The sequence below is a fragment of the Malania oleifera genome, chromosome 13 (assembly GCF_029873635.1).
Source record: "Malania oleifera isolate guangnan ecotype guangnan chromosome 13, ASM2987363v1, whole genome shotgun sequence".
In the NCBI taxonomy this organism is placed as follows: domain Eukaryota; kingdom Viridiplantae; phylum Streptophyta; class Magnoliopsida; order Santalales; family Ximeniaceae; genus Malania; species Malania oleifera.
Window position 1 is genome coordinate 35,769,422 of NC_080429.1, and position 21,591 is coordinate 35,791,012.

The following is a 21,591-nucleotide window of genomic DNA, read 5'->3' on the forward strand; positions in this document are numbered from 1 at the left end:
AAGTAGGCTAAAGGGGGTCACATTCAAAAAATCGCAACTATAATATAATAATTATCTCCTTCTAATGTCACCATAATCCCAAAAAACAATTATTCTCAAATTGACACAACCAATAACAATTATTCCAACAATAACCCTAATTTAAAATTCAACATAATTGCAATGAAAACATAATTTAAGCCCATTTCTTTCGATGAATATATTCTAATTGTAGACACCTCATTTTGTTTGAGACTTATATAACACAAATGGGTAAAAATCCATTAATGCAATAAATGAGAAAATACAAGAAAAATAAAAATACAAGGAAAATTGAATTTTTATATTGAAAATAAAAAAACAGAAAAGGAAAAAATGAAATAAAAAGGTGGGTCAAATTCTCCATGCTTGCACCTGTACACACACACACACACCAACACACAAAAGAATGTCAGTTAGGAAATTAGAATAAATGCTAATTGATTTTTTAAATGTGATTGAATAATTTAAAATTGATTTATCAATTTGATTAACCAATTAATTTTAAGTTTGATTGATCAATTTAAAATTGATTAGTCAATCAAATTTAATTTAGTTGCTTCCCTCGGGCCTATAAATGGAGGACTTCAAAAAGGGAGAAAAACACAATAGTTGAGATCCAGAGAGAGTAAAGAAAACAATTATTTGTTGAGAATTTTGAGAAGAAATTGTGAGAATCGGAAAGAATAGCTAAAGAGCTTAAGGTTTAAAGGAGGAGTAGAAAGATAAATGGTTCGAAAACATGAATTGTTGAAATGGTGAAGAAGCAGCAGTGGAAGAGTTTAAGAAGGCTTGAATAATAAGAAGAATTGCAGAGTGAAGAATTCAAAACAGGTTAGTAGTCAATTTTGCACTATTTTTTTTTTTTAATTATTAGCAGATGCTGAGTTTCAAATTCTGTAGTTAGTATTTTAATAGAATAGAAATTTCTTTTCTCACAATATATTAAATAAAGACTCAAAAATTTTACATGAATTTCGAATATTCAGACTTGAAATGTTAACCCAGATCCAAGTACCCATACCCCGATTACTCGAGATCTGACCCAAATCTAGGTCAACTTGACCTAGATCCTAAATAGTTGACCTGAAGACGCAAGACCCAGGTCCAACCTAGATTGGGATCTATTGACCTTTGACCCTAACCCATCAGCCTATACTAGTCATTTAGTCCATAAACCTAAAACTTCATGATCCAAACCCAAGCTCCTAACCCAATTCAACCATAGCTAGAGCCCAACTAACCTAACCCAGCCTTCAGCTCAAAACCAGCTTAGGCCCAAAAACCAAACCCCAACCTGCCTAGGTTTAATCCTAAACCTACTCTTATTCGAGGCCCAATCCACCCAATTTACTTAAGCCTAAACCATCAAGTCTAATTAAACCTAATTTGTTTAAGCCCAAACAACACCCCAACCAAACTTAACCCTAGTTACCTTAACCTAGCTCAAGTCCCTCATAAACCAATTTGGTTCCCCATAAAATCTGAGAAATTTTCCAAGGAAAAATCAAGTTGAAGCAGAAAAAAGAAAGTTAGAAGTAGGGAGAATGGGGATTTACCCTAGGGTTTGAGTTTGTGCGCGGAAAATTAGGATCGATTGGCTGAGAGCATGAAACTCTCAACCAGTGAACTTCCTTCAAGGATTTGCAAAAGAAAAAGGGAGAGAGGTGCCACAACGTCTTGGAGAATGGTCCGGTATGGCGAGGAATAATAATATTGAAAATTTGAAGGAGTCACCACTAACCTATTATTTACTTAAGTGTGTTTATATCACCTAATTACTACTCATTGATTGGTTTCTAGACTAATCTTAGGGTAAGGAACTAGTAGTCTTAGTCTGTTTTTTTCAGAATTGAGATCGGGAGTACGTTGCGACCCTGATCTAGAGCAATAATTTTTTTGTAACAATTATCTTGAATTTAAATTGCATAATCCAAAAATATGAATTTCTCCAAAATTCTCAATTCTCAAACGTGTGACACAAAATTGACCACCTTATGAAGAATGCAATTTCCGAAAGATTGGTGGTTAGGATTTTGACAAAAAAAGGAGCTAGTATAGAGAAAAATCAATATTGTTGAATATTTTTGACAATTTTATATGAAGAATGAAAAGAATTGAAGAGACCAAATGACATGTTTGGGTAAGTTTGGATTTATAGATTTTACATGGAGAAATATAATTAAAATGCCATTTTACTTTAAAAAACTGAAATTTTGCCATAATTTGAATAATGCAATTTTAAAACTTACCATATCCACGACAAATCAAGATAATTTTTATCTCATCCTAATTTTGCCATAAACCTAATAACAATTATTCTCAAAGTGGCACAACCAACAACCAATATTCCAACAATAATCATAATTTAAAATTGAACATAATTACGATAAAAAAAAATAACATCATTTAATCCCAACAATTTCAATGAATATATTTTAATCTAGCACAAAATTTTCGTAACGATTATCTTAAATTTGAATTATATAATTCAAAAATATCAGAGGCTTTCAAGAAAAATCTACCTCCTTATGAAGTATGCGATGGAAATATGATGGTTAACATTTTTTGTCAAAAAAAAAAAAGAGTTAGTACAAAGAAAAGTCAATAGTTGAATATTTTTGACAATTTTATATATGAACAATGAAAAGAATTGAAGAGACTAATGACATTTATGGGTAAGTTTAGATTTATAGATGTTAGGTGCAGAAATGCAATTAAAATGCCATTTTAATAAAAAAAAAATTTGAAATTTGGATTTTTTTTTTTTTTGGCTAAAATAGATGCCAAAAAATTAAAAATGATTAAATAATAATGTAAGATAGAGGGAACAAAACCCAACTTTAAGATAAGGATATCTTGGTGGCCCAAAATTAAAAACTGAGGCAATTAAAAAATCTTACCATATGTTTGGAAAAGTTTTAGGTTTGAAGTTGGATTTGGATAAAATATAATATAAAATTGAATTGAAATTTATCTAAATTCACTCAATTCAAATTCAAGGTTTGAAGTACATGCTCTCAAATGCAACATTATTATATTATTTTTAACAATTGTAACATGAAGGTTATATTTGAGAGTTCGGATTTTAAATTCACAAAATTTTAAATCTAAAATTTGAAAAATAAGCTTCCAAACATCAAGTGTTAAGATATGAAATGTTGAATGTTAACACCAGAGGAGTCCATAGGTGGGCTTGATACACATGATGAAAGTTGAGGTGTAATCCCAAAAGGAGGGTGAATTGGGTATTTTAAAAATTTAATGTGCGAAAGATTAATCAATTTTAAGAACTGATTTTAAATGTGCTCTAACTTCTTTAACAATAGTAGTATTCTCAAACAATAATCTGATCAATTTATATATCCTTAGATTCTAAAAAGTCTAAGTTAAGATTTAAGTTGGAAGCTAAACTACACGATATTGACAATACTTGCAGCAGATCAATATTAACAAAAGTATGCTTAGCCGCAAAATAGTTTATGCAATAATTTGAATGAATGATATATCAATCACAATATTATTCCTAGCAGAAATATTCCAATATAATCTTAGTAACTAATGCAGATGTTAATCAATAAGAATATTTAAATCATTCACAACATTCACAAATCAAAATAAAATATTCACAGCAAATATATTTTAAGATAAATATGCTTGGAAAATAAAAGAGATAAGGGAGAGAGTAACACCCAATTTTTTACAAGGTTTGGCAATTGTGCCTACATCCTTACCTCAAGCAACTCGCAATAAGGATTCACTACCGCTCCTTCAATAGGTGGAGAAACTTCTCTCTTTTAGTAGGAGGAGATGCCTTTTATAACCCTCCTTCAACAGGCAGAGTCACCTGTCTTCTTTACGTAGGTAGAGTTATCTCTCTCCTTTACCTGGGCGGAGTACCATACTCCTTCACTAGGCAAAGTCATCTCTCTCATTTACTTAGGTGGCGTTACCTCTTAAGCGAAAACACACTTTTTCTTGTTCAACAATTCACAACTAGAAACCGTCAAAATACAAAGAACTTGTAACAGCAAGTTTGTACAAAAAGAAACTCTCTAAATAGAGTAGATGTACACAATTAAAGCTAATGTACTCTCAGAAAATAATTGCTATGAAGCTCAAAGAGATAGGCTCAGTTTTTTGGGTTTTGAAAGCTTTGAACTTTGAAAGAATAACTTAGAAAATCAGTTTCAGCAAAGGAACGGGGCACAACAGAATTTTCAACATAAATCGAGGTGTTCTCTTGCCTTAACGTGACTAGGGTTAGCTATTTATAGATAGGTTTGAATTCTAACCATTTGTGCATGTTTAGGTAACATTATATTCGAAAATCAAAAAAATTTCTTGTCTTTTCCGAAACATATCGCAACGTTTCGGTCGACTGAACTAATTCTTTGGTCACTCGAACCAATTAACTTATAAATTTCAATACAAGCAATAGCCTTTCAGTCGCCCGAACTAACATTGTTTGGAACTTTAACAATAGCAGTAGCTATTTGGTCGACTGAACCTGTGGTTCGGTCACCCAAACTCTCTGATGCTAGACTAGTTTGTTCAGACTCATGTGTTCGGTCGACTGATATAAGCCTCAGGCGCCCGGACGTCTTGAAATTCAATGTTCTTTATATTTTGATTCCTAAAACTGATTTTTAACCTTTTGAAATGGTATTTGGACTTTGTAAAAATATTTTCCAAGTCTTTAGAAGGTATTTAGGTCCAAGTAATTAACCTAAGAGTTTCATAACAAAAACCAATTGAGAAGTACTTACATGAAACCCAGTTTACAATAGACATTATAAACTAACTAGGTCTTCATATCCATAAGCTTGATCTTCATCCAAGCTTTTCTTCAATATCCATCCTTCATTTACTTGTGTTCTTTATGACTTTCCATTATTCATCTTTCATTGTGCTTTTAAACTATACTACTTGTAAATACACTTGATAGCACAATTAGATGCCTTGGTTTGTCATTATCAAAACGAGATTAAGTTTTGTTAGGTTGACAATCTTCCCTTTTTTGATGATGACAAATAAGAAGCAAAATGAGGTAGCCTTGATAAAGCATTCCCTCACAATAAGCATAAACATAAAAATAAACAATATAAAAATATTTGTTTATGCTTAATTGTGATTAAATTCTCCCCTTTTTCTAAAAATTTCTCCCCCTTTTTACTTGGAATTCAAAAGATATTTTGTAATGATTTTTGCATTTTTTACATAGAAATCCAAAGTATTACACTTCCATTTAGAATGCCATTTAGAAAATGCATTTTGCATATTATTCTTCCCCTTTGGACATTAGCAAAAAGAATTCAAAAAAGATTCAACAATATAGAACAACCATTACAAATAGATAGCAAAAGCAAATAGAAAACAAAGGTGTAGTCCCAAGAGTGGGGTGAATTGTGTTTTAAAGTTTATTTTAAAACTTTTTATGAATTCTTTAACTTAATTTAATTTTTTTGACGAATTCTTGATTTCTTGTTGATTTAGCAATCAACAAGAACTTAGTTCTTTTTATACAATCCACAACACAAATAAACATTCAATCAACCACACCAAACTTTAAAATCAATCAATCAAATCCACAAAATATTTAATCAAGATATGCTATGCAATTCTTTTAGCTTTTTCGAGAATTCAAGATGTTTAGTTTGTTTGCAGCCCTGTAGTGAATGAGATTCTGAATCAAGCCCTGTATTTATGAAATTTGTTTTTCAATTTGATATTCAAAAAAATATCTACACTCTTCCCAAAATTCAGAATTCAAATAAACTCTTAGTTAATTTATCTTTGGGTGTTAACCAATCAACGTACTCTCTTTAAGGTTTCCGCAAAGTATTAGTCAATTAACATACTCCATTTCGGTTTCCGCAATCCCAAATCAAAGTTAAACTTTAAGTTTACTTCATTTTCAAATTTGCGTAGTATATATGATTTAGGAATTTAAAACATCCATGCGGTTAATATATGTGCTGAAAATAAAGAGAGTAAGGGAAAAAGAAAGTGAGACCACGAATTTTACGAGGTTCGGCTTATCCCCAGCCTACATCCTCGCCTTTGGAAAACCACCAAAGGATTCCACTAAATCAGTTCCTTTGTCGGTCGGAACAACACCATTTACACACTCCTTTAGTAGGCTAGAGCTTGCCTCTCCAAGTGATATCTCCTCACTTGGTCACTCCTTCAATTAGGCTAGAGCTCGCCTTTCTAAGCAATATCCCCTCGCTTAGACAACGATCCAAACACCTTGAATCATCAAAATTACTGCAAAAATACGAAATGATAGTTGCGTACAAGAACACTTTCTTAAAGAGCAGATTAGTATAAATTCAGAGTTATATACTTCAAAGCTATTCAAATATGAAATTCATATTGAAGCTCAAAGAGTATATCACCTTATGGTTCTTTCAATGGATGAAAGATTTCAGAATTGTAGCACAAGATTGGTGATTTAAAATCAACAAAACCTCAGCAAATTTCGTAGACAAGATGAGAGTGAAAGAGTCTTTGAGTGTTGAGAGCAAATGAGAGAATTTGTATGCTGAATTTGATTTTGGGTTTTTGAATTAATTGATCTTAGGTGTATTTATAAATTTAAAAAAATATCTAACTTATTCCCCAAGTTTACTTGGAGTAGTGTCCAAGTTTTAAACAAGTTTGAGCCCCAAGTAATTGACTTTTCAAAAATATATCCATTATGAATTTTAAATTCTGCCGCGTGGTAGTAGCCTGAGGGCTTCCAGTCAGTCGCCTGTCAATGTATTACACTGATAAAATACATAGGCAGTAGGGTGGCATTCGCATGTCACCTAGTTGTCAGGCGCCTGTCACTGAATTTCTCAGTTTTAATAAACAGGCAGAAGGGTGACAGCAGCTTGATGAAACCTGGACAGGCTTCTCAAAAAACCTCATCAGGCGCCTGTCAAGGTCTAGGCAGTAGCCTAACGACCTTCTATCTGTACATTTTTTAATTAAAAGCCTTTAAAGTGGCAGCCTATTGACCATGTGCAATTAGGCGCCTGTCAAGTAAAAAACCTAACTTTTAAAATATGTTTGTATTCTCTCTCTTTGTTTCTTAATTCTTAGAATGTTAATTTGTTCTTTTTAAAAAATATGTTCCAAGTTTTAAAATCAAGGTCTTTAAGTCTCTTTTGCCTAATGAGCTTCAAAATGATTTCATACTCGAAATATACTTGAAGTACTTACAAAGTGTGTCCTATTAGACTCTTTTCATTTCTTGAACTCTCTTTTTTGATGAGCTTCAATGATCCTTTGAGCTTTCATTCTTGAAACTTTATCTTTAACATCGATGCTCTCATGATCTTCAAGCTTTATCTTTGAATCCATGCTTTAAGTAATCCATCTAAGCTTTCATTTGATTTTCTTTCTCTGGAATAAAAGCTTTGTGTTCCTGAATTTTCAATATTGATCACTTGAGTTGATATAAGTTTTCAATGTTTTTGTGATCTTTGAGTCTTTCCATGTTGGTCTCTTGAGCTTTTAGAATTGATCACTTGAGTTCATGAAGTATGCTTTTTGTTTCAATATCTAAAATATCACAACTTTGAAAAACATTAAATGACCTTACTTTGTTATCATCAAAATCAAGAGTCATAAGCCTTGTTTAGGCCAACAATCTCCCTATTTTTTACGATGACAAATAAGGAGCAAAAATAGGTAAACTTTAAAAGTTTCCCCCTTACAATAAGCATAAATTTTCAAAGTTAATATAACATGAAATCATTATTTCAAATACTTCACAATTATAGCATTTCAAAAGGTAATACATCATTTCATAATCATCATGCATACTCCCCCTTTTGACATAAACAAAAACATATTCCAATGTATTCCAAAACATTCATACCATAATCAAATACTTTTGTTCATACACATACTCAATTTTTTGCTATTTTTGCTCAAAACTTTTCCCCCTTTTGACATCAATCAAAAAGAGTAAAAAAAAAATGATTAAGTTCAAATAAAATCACATTTTAAGCATATCATCAAACATGCATATCAAACATATGTACACACTTAATTTATTATTTTTCAATATAGCATATATAGTGTATTTTAATAGTCTTGCATATGTATTGTAACATCTTTACTAACAACATTTTCCCTTTGACATTATTCAAGATACCCATTATTGATTTCATGATACCAATTTAACTTTTGAATTGTGATACCAAGTAAGACATTAAAGAATAATACCAATTGAAATTTGAAAATTATGTTACCAATTTAAAATTTCATTAATTCATGATATCAATTTGAAAATAAGGAAACAATCATAATATAAGCAATAAGTCATAACTCTCCCCCTGAATTTAACACATTCAGATTTGATATTAATTATGCTTTTAAGTTTATCATCTTATGCTTCAAATATTTGATTTATATCATGTATATGTTTATGGATACTAATATCAATTACCATGTCAATATCATTAATATCTACATGCTCATGGATATAATTATGTTAGTCATGCTCATATTCTAATTGAACTTTTTAAATTGTGAAATCAATTGAGCTTTTAAATTGTGATACCAATTAAAGTATTCATGGATACATATATACTTTATAGATACCAAAGCTAATATTATATCATGTATAGCTCATGTATATCATATAAAAAATTTCATGCTTCAAAATCAAGTAATTTCATGCTTAAGTTATCAAGTCATGATCATACACACGTCTTTGGTATTTTCAGCTTATTAGCATAGAAGCATATCAGCATATCATGTAAGCTGGGAGCATATCATAATCATTTGCATTATACTACAACATTGCTTAATTTGTTCTTATTCTCAAATATCTTTTCTTAATTAAAAAATAAGCTCATATTTTCTCACTTCATATAAGTTCCCAGGCTTCATATATCTTAATACTTTCTAATTTAAGGCTTGTATGAATCATTCATTAATTTAGGCCAACAATTAGTTTCATTAGTTTCAATAAGATCAGCATTGATAAGCTTGAAAAATTTTTATCCTTATTTTCTATTTCAATTTTGTTCAATATCCTTGTATGATTTTCCATAGATTTGTTATCAATTGAAATTGAAGGATTTTGTCATAATATTTTATCTTGGTACCCATACTTTCTTGGGTCCGGATTGTTTAGAAAGTGATGTTTATTTAATTCTCCAAACTTGTTTAGTTTTCACACCCTTTCTTTTTAATGGACATTCAAACTTTATATGTCTCTTCTTTTTACATAGGTAGCATATGGTGTGCATGTAAGCATTTGAAAAAGTGTTTGCATAGTCCTTGGAGGCTTTTGTAAAGTACCCCATATAAAGGTTCTTCTTCCTTGTATTTTCAACTCCCATTAAATCTTATGCCTTCTTTGTTTAAGGTCATTCTTTGTGATCCTATCATTTCGTCAAAGTTTTCCTTTCCTTTTGTGAAATTGTAAATGAACTTTTCTTTATTTTCAATTTGACTTTTGAGATCATTTATCTCAATATCTTTCTTGCCATCAATATTCTCTTGTGATTTCTCTAATTCTTGAGACAGTTTTCTGATTTTATCCTCTAATTCAGAAATATATTTGTTTTTCTCATTCTCCATAGAAGTTTGGAATTTTAAATTTTCTATTTCTTTCATCAACTTTTCATTTTTGCTCTCTAATTTCTTACTTTTCAAATCTTTTTATTTTTCAGTAAGAGTTTTAGATTCTAACTCTTTTATCACAACTTCATACTTATTTTCTATTTTCTTGATTTTTGAATCTTTATCACTTGCAGCAAGTTTAAGAGATTTTAACTCTTTCATAACTCTTTCATTCTTGTTTTTCAATGATATGTATCATTTAGTCACATTAACTAACATCTTATGCACATTGAATAAATCATTTTGAAGTTCTTCATAAGATGACATCCTCTCATCATTGGATTCATTAGATGAATCACTACTATAACCATTATCCAATTTGGATGAGGCACTTTGTTCTTCATCATCATCCCATGCCATAAAGCAAGTGTAAGCAATCCCTTAGTCACTTGATTCATTATTGGAACTACTTGTACTCAAACTATCCCAAGTAGTGGCTTTCATGACCTTTTTCTTTTTAGAATCTTCCTTAAGTAGTGGACATTCCGGTTTTATATGTCCAGCTTTGTTGCAATTATAACATGTGGGGATTTTATTCTTTGATTTCTTTGTATTAGTTTCTTCTTCATCTGATTCGGAGTTTTGATTTCTTTTTTTGAATTTGTTCTTCCTTCTTAGTATTCTTGCAAGTTTCTTAGAAATATAGGCTAGTTCATCTTCATCCATCTTTTCTTCACTACTAGAGTTTTCTTTTGAAACTTTGAAGGCTATAGATTCGTAGGCTTTGGTTTTTCCATTCCTTTCATTTATTGACATTTCATATGTGAGGAGAGAACCTATAAGTTCATCTAAGGAGGTATTTTTCAAATTTCTTCCTTTGGTTATTGCAGTGGCTTTTAGTTCCCATATTGGTGGAAGACCTCTAAGTATTTTTCAAATCATTTCGTAGCTAGTGTAGGTGTTTCCTAAGGCATTAAGAGAATTGATTATGTGAGTGAACCTTGTATACATAGTAGTAATAGATTAATTTGAGTTCATTTTGAAAGCTTCGTATTCACTAGTTAGCATGTCAATTCTATTGCATCTAACATCTACCATTCCTTCATAGGTTACCTCTAACTTATCCCAAATTTCTTTAACTGTTTTGCAAGTTAGGACTCTATTGAATTCATTAATATCGAGAGCACAATACAAAGCATTGATAGTACTTCAATTAACTTACAACATTTTGTGATCTAAGTTAGTCATGTCCTTTTTCTCTTTAGGGACTTGTTTTCCATCTACTAGTTTGAGGGGAATTAGATCACCATTCGTGAAAACCTGCCAAGCTTTCCAATTCATAGTTTGTAAATATATTCTAATACGTTGTTTCCAAAAAGTATAGTTCAATCCGCAAAAGATTGGTGGTCGGGTTGAGGATTGGCCCTCTCCAAAGGGAGCTACGCCTAAGTGTGCCATTAAGATCTTTGTATAGCTACTAATTAAGGTTTGCTATAACTCCGCTTTGATACCAATTGAAAAAAAAAAAAAAGAAGGTGTAGTCCCAAGAGGGGGGTGAATTGAGTTTTAAAATTTCTTTTAAAACTTTTTATGAATTCTTTAACTTAATTTAATTCTTTCAATGAATTTTTGATTTCTTGTTGATTTAGCAATCACACAAAAACTTGTTCTTTTTATACAATCCACAACACAAATAAACATTCAATCAACCACACCAAACTTTAAAATCAATCAATCAAATCCACAAAATATTTAATCAAGATATGCTATGCAATTCTTTTAGCTTTTCCAAGAATTCAAGATGTTTAGTTTGTTTGCAGCCCTGTAGTGAATGAGATTCTGAATCAAGCCATGTATTTATGAATTTTTTTTTTCAATTTGATATTCAAAAAAACATCTACACTTTTTGCAAAATTCAAAATTCAAATAAACTCTTAGTTAATTTATCTTTGGGTGTTAACCAATTAACGTACTCCCTTTAAGGTTTTGCGCAAAGTATTAGTCAACTAACGTACTCCCTTTCACTTTCTGCAATCCCAAATCAAAATTAAACTTTAAGTTCACTTAATTTCTAAATTTACGTAGTATATATGATTTAGGAATTTAAAACATCCATGCGGTTAATATATGTGTTGAAAATAAAGAGAGTAAGGGAAAGAGAGAGTCAGACCACGATTTTTACGAGATTTGGCTTATCCCCAACCTACGTCCTCGCCTTTGACAAACCACCAAAGGATTCCACTAAATCAGTTCCTTTGTCGGGTGAAACACCACCGTTTACACACTCCTTTAGTAGGCTAGAGCCCACCTCTCCAAGTGATATCCCCTCACTAGGTCACTCCTTCAATTAAGCTAAAGCCCGCTTCTCTAAGCAATATCCCCTTACTTAGCCAACGATCCAAACACCTTGGAATCGTCAAAATCACTGCAAAAATACAAAATGATAGTTGGGTACAAGAACACTCTCTTAAAGAGCAGATTAGTATAAATTCAGAGCTATATACTTCAAAGAAATTCAAATATGAAATTCATATTGAAGCTTAAAGAGTATACCACCTTATGGTTCTTTCAATGGATGAAAGATTTCAGAATTGTAGCACAAGATTGGTTATTTAGAATCAGCAAAACCTCAACAAATTTTGTAGACAATATGAGAGTGAAAGAGCCTTTGAGTGTTGAGGGCAATTGAGAGTTGTATGCTAAATTTGATTCTTGGTTTTTGAATTAATTGATCGTGGGTGTATTTATAGATGTAAAAAAGTATCTAACTTGTTCCCCAAGTTTACTTGGAGTAGTGTCCAAGTTTTGAACAAGTTTGAGCCCCAAGTAATTGACTTTTCAAAAATATGTCAATTATGAATTTTAAATTTTGCCGCGTGGTAGTAGTCTGAGGGCTTCCAATCAATCGACAGTCAATGTATTACGCTAATAAAATACACAGGCAATAGGGTGGCAGTCGCCTGTCACCTAGTTGTCAAGCGCTTGTCACTGAAATTCTTAGTTTTAATAAACAGGCAGAAGGGTGACAGCAGCCTGATGAAACTTGGACAGGCTTCTCAAAAAACCTCGTCAGGTGCCTGTCAAGGTCTAGGCAGTTGCCTGATGACCTTCTATCTGTACATTTTTTAATTAAAAGCCTTTAAAGTGGTAGCCTACTGATCATGTGCAATCAAGCGCCTGTCAAGTAAAAATCGTGACTTTTAAAATATGTTTGTATTCTCTCCCTTTGCTTCTTAATTCTTGGAATGTTAATTTGTTCTCTTTAAAAAATATGTTCCAAGTTTTAAAATTAAGGTCTCTAAGTCTCTTTTGCCTATTGAGCTTCAAAATGATTTCATACTTGAAATATACTTGAAGTACTTACAAAGTGTGTCCTATTAGACTCTTTTCATTTCTTGAACTCTCTTTTTTGATGAGTTTCAATGATCCTTTGAGCTTTCATTCTTGAAACTTTGTCTTTAACATCGATGCTCTCATGATCTTCAAGTTTTATCTTTGAATCCATGCTTTAAGTAATCCATCCAAGCTTTCATTTGATTTTCTTTCTCTGGAATACAAGCTTTGTGTTCTTGAATTTTCAATATTGATCACTTGAGTTGATATGAGCTTTCAATGTTCTTGTGATCTTTGAGTCTTTCCATGTTGGTCTCTTGAGCTTTTAGTTGATCACATGAGTTCATGAAGTATGCTTTTTGTTTCAATATCTGAAATATCACAACTTTGAAGAACATTAGATGACCTTACTTTGTTATCATCAAAATCAAGAGTCATAAGCCTTGTTTAGGCCAATACAAACATCTATTTGCTAACTACCAGCATGCAGTTCACAAAGATATAACCATCAGCATAAAGTCACAATCGACATTCAGCAGTTAACATGCATACAGAGTCAGCATTTCAACATATAACTCATAATGGTTGCAAATAAAGCATATATACATTAATATCAATAATCATACATAATTAAGTTGTTTTCAACTAAATCAAGAAACAAAACAAGTACCATCAAAGTACAAACAGAGACAAAAAGTTTCAAATATCTCTCTCTCAATAACTAACAAAAACTCTCATATAGTCCTCATCGATAAGATCACCACTAGATGAGCTCTCATCCTCATCATCATCATCATCTTCATCATTTTCTTCACTCGAGCTCACTTCCATAGGTGTTTTCCCTTTAGACGAGGAAGCGCTACCCGTGTTTCTTTCAATCCTTGCAAGTCACTGATTGAAGGAACTAAAGTTGGAATGGATGTTCTTTTGAAGTGCATTGTATTTGAAATCTATATCTCCACAAAGGGCACTAAATTTTGAATCCATATCTCAACGAAAATCTTGAAACCATGCAGGAGGATTAGTGGTTGTACCAGCAAAAGCAGGTGGTTCCTCATGGTGTGGATCATCCCTACATACATATTCACATTCCTCCTCCATGCGTACATTCAAATCATCTCTTAGGGATCCAACCTAGTACACCAAAAAACTCATAGTCCATTAGTTTAACAATAATTGATGAGAATTTATCTTATGTTTTTCTTCTAACAAATAAAGTGGAAGGACAGGCAACACCAAGGTGTTCAAAAATGAGGTTAAGAGCCCCTCTATAAGGAAGAATGAATCTACAAGTTTCCTATTTGGCAATCATCCACTTGATAACGAGAGAGGGAAGATCTAGACATTTTTCAATATACAAGCACCACATCACAAAAAAATCTAGATATGACATGTGATCCCTAGACTCGGTCCTAGGAAGGATGTTATAAGTGATTATTAGGTGTATTATTTTGGCTTCAAGGGTAAAATTCTTTTTAAAGGAGAATGCCCAAAATTATTATTTGGCTCAGTTTGTCGCGACGTTCTCGAGGCGAACTGGACAAGGTGGTTTTAAAAATATTTTTGGGGGAAAACAAGGTGTGATGAAGTTGCCACTAACCTTTTGGAGTATGATTAGAACACTTGATTACTACCCAATTAAGTGTAGAATCCGTCGGCGTTACCAGAGTCGAATTCGAGAGTTCGGTTACCAGAGGGGAAGGTATTAGAACCCCTTACACGCCTGTTTTACAAACGGTACCTAGTTAATTGAAAATTATCCCACAAATTAAGCTTAATAAGCCTTTAAAATTACTCCCTTTCAAAATTTGTAAGGAAATGCAAAAAATAATTACTATATAAGTATTTCCTTATAACCGAGGCATATCGTACTCCGAAGAGCTCATGTCTCCTTTTAAAATCGTTGGGATTTGAAAATTGAGAAAGTATGTTACAAAATACACTCTCGACATTTTGAAATCTCGTAAGATTTTTTTTAAAGTACAAAAAATACTATTTCGGGGGGTTTTGGATTTATTCGGGATGCAAAGCAAGTCTTAGACTTTAAAACACTTTTCAGAAATTTTTTATGGCTTTTTTGAAATTTTTGTGATTTTCCTGAGTGCCAAAACATTTTCGTAATTTTTGTAATTTTCATGATTTTTTTGTAATTTTTCAATATTTTTCCTGAATTTTTTTTAAATAATAAAAAGACAATTAATCGAAAATAGTGAAAGACAAGTCAAACATATTTTCTAGAATTTTTTCTAATTTTCCAAATTTTTATAATTTTTCCATTTTTAAATTTTAAAACAATGATATGATACAAAAAGAGTTTCAAGGAAAGCAGTAAAAACTAGCCCAAAAACATTTTTAGATTTTTTTTTTCTTGCTTTTTCCTAAATTTTCTGACATTTTTTCTGAATTTTTATGAATTTTTTCTAAATTTTTAAACAACCAAAAAATAAATAAATAAGACAAAATATAAACAACCAGCCGGTTTAGGGCTAGTTCAGTGACTCAAACTGGTTTAGGAAAGAACCGGGCAAAAGGGGGGGGTCAACCGGTTTTAGGCCTCATCAAGGCCATCCGGCTTGAAACCAAGGCACGTGGCACCCTGCGAGTGGATGAGCAGTTACAAGTGGAGATTGATGAAGTGGCACAATCGCAGATGTTCACTGAGGGCAGAGATCTGACGGTCTTCAAAGAAACACATGAGGCTGAGCATGCGTGGAGACAAAGTTGTCGTGTGTCAACGATTGGGTGGAGGAGCATGCAAGAGGAGGGCGGCGCCATCGTGACCTTGGTGTGGAGCGGGAATCTAACAGTAGGAGATGAGGCACTCGCTAATTCCCTATGTGGCATCATCTGGAGCATAGATGGGGATCTTTGATCAAATGGCCATAAAGCAACCACACGATCTTCTGATTGAATGGGCAAGGGTATGCCACGTGTTCAAATCTTATGACTCCGAAACCCAAGATACTTAAGCCTGAATTTTTCTTTATGTTCTCCATTTTCGATCTCCCTTTCTCGAAAACTCTCTCTCTCTCTACTCTCTATTCTTCTTCCCTTGGGCGTTCTCTCCTCTCAAATGAAACCCAAGCCTACAACGCCCCCCACTCTCTTTCTTAGTTCCTTTCTTTGTAACTCCTGCGAGCCTCCTCAGGCTCTCTCAACCTCTCTCTATCTTTGATCCTCCTTCTCTCCTACAAACTGAAAATCTTAACTCCCCCTTCTCTGTGTCCAAAACCCTAAATCCTCATCTCAACCTTTATGATCTCTCTTCTCTGCAAACACGAACAAAAACCCTAGGGTTTATGTTTTTCCTTCCTTGTTCAATCCATTCTCTTGCTTTTCTTAACCTTTTCATGTAATAACCCGAATAATTATGGTATTTAAATAATAAAGAGGGAAAAAAAGGAAATTAAAAAAGGGGCACAGTAGGTCCTCGTCGACGAACGCTTCGCGTTAGTCGATGACATGACATATTGGGCTCGTCGACAATGGTGCACTTCGTCGACGAGGGTGCACTTAGTCAACGAGAAAATACTGAGAGACTATTTGCCCATCTCTGACTTTCATCGACGAGAAGCAAACGTTCGTCAACGAATGTCCTTCTCGACCTTGTCGACGAGGTGACGTGGCTCGTCGACGAAGGCCAGTGTATAAATACGTTTAAACTTTATTTTTTGGCCAAAAATTCATGCAGAGACTTTCCTTTCTCTCTCCTCTTCAGTTCCCTACCCTTTTCTCTTAATTTCTAGGTCCGTTCTTCGCCGGATCGACCATCTGAAGCCACCACAACACTCCTGGGGAAGTTCTCTACAAATATGTTGAAGTGGATCGATGGTGGGGCTAGTTTAGATTTCATCCCAGATTTAGCGTAAGGGTTTTTATTTAGCATTTGACTTTCTTGCAGGTATAGGAATTGTAGTAGTCAAGAAAATATTGAAGTTTTGTTCTGGGGAATATCATTTTCAGGGTTGAATGGGGAACCCTGTGGGTGCGGGACTGATTATTTTAAGGGCTTTTCAGGAATTAAGTAAGGGGATAAACTAAGCTGGTTGTTTTATGAATATGTATAATCTTATAGCATTTGATTTCAGGAATATATATGTATGCATTATGTTTGGGAAAATACTATTGTAAATGACGATATGTTTTTAATATACATAATACCCATTCTGTGTGGCATGAGTAGAATTTATTATGAATTACCGTTTTCTAGGAAAATGTTAAATGATACAGAGTTTTACAATGATAAATCGGCGTACAAGCCGAGAGTTTTTATATGATATACTAGCGTTCTGGCCGAGAGTTTTATATGATATACAGGCGTACGGGCTGAGGATGTTCTCACATGATATGTTGGTGTACAGGTCGAGCTTTTACATGATATGCCGGCGAACGGACCGAGCCTCTTATTTGAAATGTGATATGATTTACGAGCCGTGATTAATAAAATACAAAATGCCGGCATAAGGGCTGATGATTTTCACGCTATGTATAAAATGTGATATGATGATACTTAATTGACAATTATTATTATGGAATAGTAATGTATCACCATTTGAAATATATTATATGTTATCAGAACCTGGTTGGCTTGCACGTGCACGGTACCATAGCTATGTGTTCATGATCATCATGATATTGTGTTATCGATGTCGTACGGGGCAGCATGAGGATGGATAGTCGATGTGGTTTATTGAAGTGTTGGTGCCCCTGGCGTACAGACCAGGTCTAACAGACCCATCCTTCTTACAGACATTTACTTTGACTTGGCAGTGGTCAACCAGCCATTGTCAGGTCCCGCCTTCGAGCCACACAACCCAGTCATGTGGGGGTAAGACATGACACCAGCCAGCTAACCTACCAGGGTTGTTTTGTATTATTATCATATGAGATGAATTATGTTTATGGAAATGCAGTATGTTCTATCATGATTATATATGTTTTTCCTAGATATGATATAGACAGTTTCACTAAATATGCTTATGTATGCTTTTATGTATAACACGGAAATACTCATGCTGCCACATACTAGTATTAGTTTATTTCCCTTACTGAGAGGTGTCTCACCCCAAATTATATAAACATTTCAAAAGCCCCAGATAGGAGAGCGGATAAAGCTCCGCAGAGATAGTTACAGTTGATCTACCCTTTCTGAAGGGTAAGTATTTGCTAGGATCAAACATATTTTTGAGTGGAGGCCCTAGGACTATTTTGGATACTTTTGAGATGTGTGTATCTATATGATGGTTGTCGTAAACTCTGGTAATGTGTTAAATGGTACTTTGAGATGTATATGATTTTATGTTTCCTGCTGCATAGGCTTTCGTGTTGTGTTTCTGATGTATTCCTCGTACCCATAGGTTCAGGTTGATTATGATCTGCTAGGTTTATTGTATCGATTTTTACTATCATGGTAAAAAATGGTAAAATAAGCAGGTCGTTACACTTCACCCTTCTCAATCTATGCTAATCCCTCATCCTCTTGTCTTCTCGGGCAATTCACCTTTCTTGCAACCTCAGCTTCAGAACCCTAACCCTCCCCTTCTAAATCTTTTTTTTCCTAAACTTTCTGTAACTCAGAAATCAAAGTCTCAGCCTATCACCTCCCCCCACTTTCGCCTCATCGGCTTCCTGAAGAAACTGAGACCTCATCATGTCATCTTGGGAGATATGAGGCCTCTCTGCTTCGCAATAAAGTAAACCCGTAGGCCTGTGGTCATCCTGATCTTGAGGGGATGGATTTCGATGCAAGATTGAGGAGAGAAACTCAGCCGAAATTCTTTCAAAATCTTAGCTTTTCATTTTTTTAATTTTTCTTTCTTTTTGTTGATGTGTGATCTATACTGTACTGGTTATGCTCATGATTTACTTCTATATATATATTTTCAAGTTTACTTTGTTCTAATGATTTGATCATGTATTGGTAGTACTAGGGTTTGGGTTAGGGTTTCTTCGGGTTGAAGACGGGTCACCTTGTCTCAACCCAGTGAGTGGTACCGGGTTCACTCACATGAGCCAACCCTGGTGAGTTACATGACTCGATTAAGCTTGAGTCTGGCTTAGGACATGTGTGGGCCTCGTGCAAGTGTGGGGTTCTAGGCTCGGGTTTTGATTTTGGAAATGGGCCCAAGGGTGAGTTTTCAAATGGGCCTAGCCCAGGTTAATTTTTAAAACAAAGTGGGATTCTGGGTTGTTTGTTAAAAGGACATGGGTCGGGGAGTTAATTTTAGAAGTTAGGCTAGTTTAATTTTAAGAAAGATGGGTCCGGGTTCAATGAGCTTTTACTTTAAAATTCAAACCCGAGCTCGAAGGTTTTTTAAAATGGGTTGGGTTAGTTTTTTCAGTTTTTTTTTTTTTTTGTTTTTTAAAAAAATGGATGTAGGCTAAGTGGAGGTTAGGTCTAGGCTCAGTGGGTGTTAACATATGGGTCAAGATTCAAACTTAGGGTAATTAGTTGAAGGGTTCAAACCCAAAGTAGGGTTCGGATTAGGGGTTAAGTCCTGGTTGCAGAGGTGCTCTGAGTTCAGGTTCAATATGAACTTGAAACCTGCGAAAAGGGGGGTACCTACATTCAAATTGGTAATTCAATAATACATACTTAGAATAAGGCTAGAAAAAATGTAGTTATCTCAACCCCTAACTCCTCTGGGCCTTCTTTCCCCTTCTGTTTTCTAGTTAATCTTATGATCTGTTGGGGGCTCTAAGTGTGGTGAAGAGCTTTGAATGCTTCTAGATGGATTTTTGTTTCTTTCCTGCTTTCTCTATTGCTTTCATTCAGAATTTTAGAGTTTTCACACTGAGTTCTCTCTCTAACTTCAATCTCGTCGAGCTCTCTGGCAGAGTCTTCCCTCTCCCACTCTCTCTCATCTCATCATCCCTCCGGGGAAAGAGGAAAGTCTCCACTCCTCGGCTCTCTCCCCGTCTCTCCTCGCTCACCTCCGCCTCTCTCCTCCTCGCTGCCTCTACGGCCCATCGTCGCTCCCCTCCCGTTCATAAACTCGCTTCCCCCAAACAACGAAAAACACAAGAAGGGGATGGAGCCTCCTCATCCTCTCGCGGTCCGACCATCTTCTCTTCGCTCGCAGATTCTACTGTGCGATACCACAGCCACCTCAACTCTCGTTCGATCTTCTCATCCGTCAATTCTGGCATCCTCTCTCCTCCAAGCTCTCGGCCTCCCAGCGTCGACAGCTCGGAGGGGTCTCAGGGGTCCCCTCGGGTAGGATCACAGAATCCTCTCGGTCATTCGTCTGACTGCTCCGCTCAGGACAGCGTTCTGCTCGCCGCCGACAGCCTCTCTGCTGGCATTACTCTCTCCACTCAGAGCCTCGACACCCTGGGGTCTCCTCGTCAAGGCACCATTCAAACGTCTGCCTCGCAGATACGGTCTCCGGTTCACGTCCTGCTTCTCAGGGGAACGTGCAGCTCAGTGGGGTAGGGTGCTCCGATCCGTGCAAACGGCACGAAGATCACCGGACGCCGTCTGTCTCTCTCTTCAATTCCTCCCACCACGTCGTCATTCGAGGTAGCCATCTCCTGGTCCTCGGCATCAGGGTCCATCCTGTGAACCTCCTCTGCATCTCATACAAGGGCAGGGTATGCGGCGTCGTGCTTACGGGGGGCAAACGAATCAGTACGTCTCTCCTCCCTCAGCCCCCGCCCTCGGGGGACTGGGTTCTCTCAATGCCGCTTCTCCTCCGTACTCAACAGCTCGCCCTCGTCGGTCATCGCAAAAATCAGGGGGGCCTCTCGCGTCCTGCCGGGGCGCTTCTCCGTCTGGCGGTCGTCTCCGCCTCACCTACCGCTCTCGAGTCTCCCGCCTCTTCTCGTCTGGATCGGTTGATCGGGTGCCCTGCGAGCTCAACACTGTGTGAAATCTCTCTGTTCAATCTCATCATCTACGCGCTCGGTCGTCCCCTTCCGGATCTCTCACACTGGGATATTGGCAGGGATCTCATCACCATCTCGAAAGCTCAAGACTCCTCCGCAGACAGGAAAGATCGTGGAGTACGCCGGGGGCCTCGTTCCGCGGGAGCGAGATCTCCCTGCTCCGAAGCCCCCTCGTCTCTCTCTCTCTCGGTCTCTCTCGGCTCTTAAGTCTCCTCTTCCTCTCGCAAACGTCTCCGCCCCGCTCACCAGATTCCATCTGGTCGGTCTCAAATCATCTCTCTCCCTCTCCCGCTTTTTCGAGGTCGCTTTTTTCCTTCCTCGCTCAGTCCCCTTCCTGTCGATGTGCTCGCTTTTCCCTCCCTCCTCCTTTGTACTATCGCCCTCCTTTATGCCCGTGCCTGTGTTCCGACCCTTCTCCCTTTCTCCCACCTTTCTTTCCTTTTTCCCCCTCACCCACTTCCCTCTTTCCTCTCGCCCCCTCTCTCCCCTTCCCTGGGAGGTTTCCCTTTTCTCGGGTTCCCCCCCATGTTCCCCGCTGCTTTTGAGTCTCCAGGCTTAGGGGGAGAGTTAGTGGAGGCCCCCCCTTCTCGTCCCTCCTTTCCTGGTGCTTTTCTCCCTTCCCCTCCCTTCTTTCCTTTTCTCCCCTTTTTCCCTTTTCTCCGTTCGTCTCCCTTCCGCAAAAAGGATTTTCCCCTAAAGTGCTTTGGTTGTTGGTGGGTTTGGGTTTGTTTTGGGTTTGGGCCCTTGTCTCTTCCCGCTCCTCTCTTTCTTTCCCTCTCCATC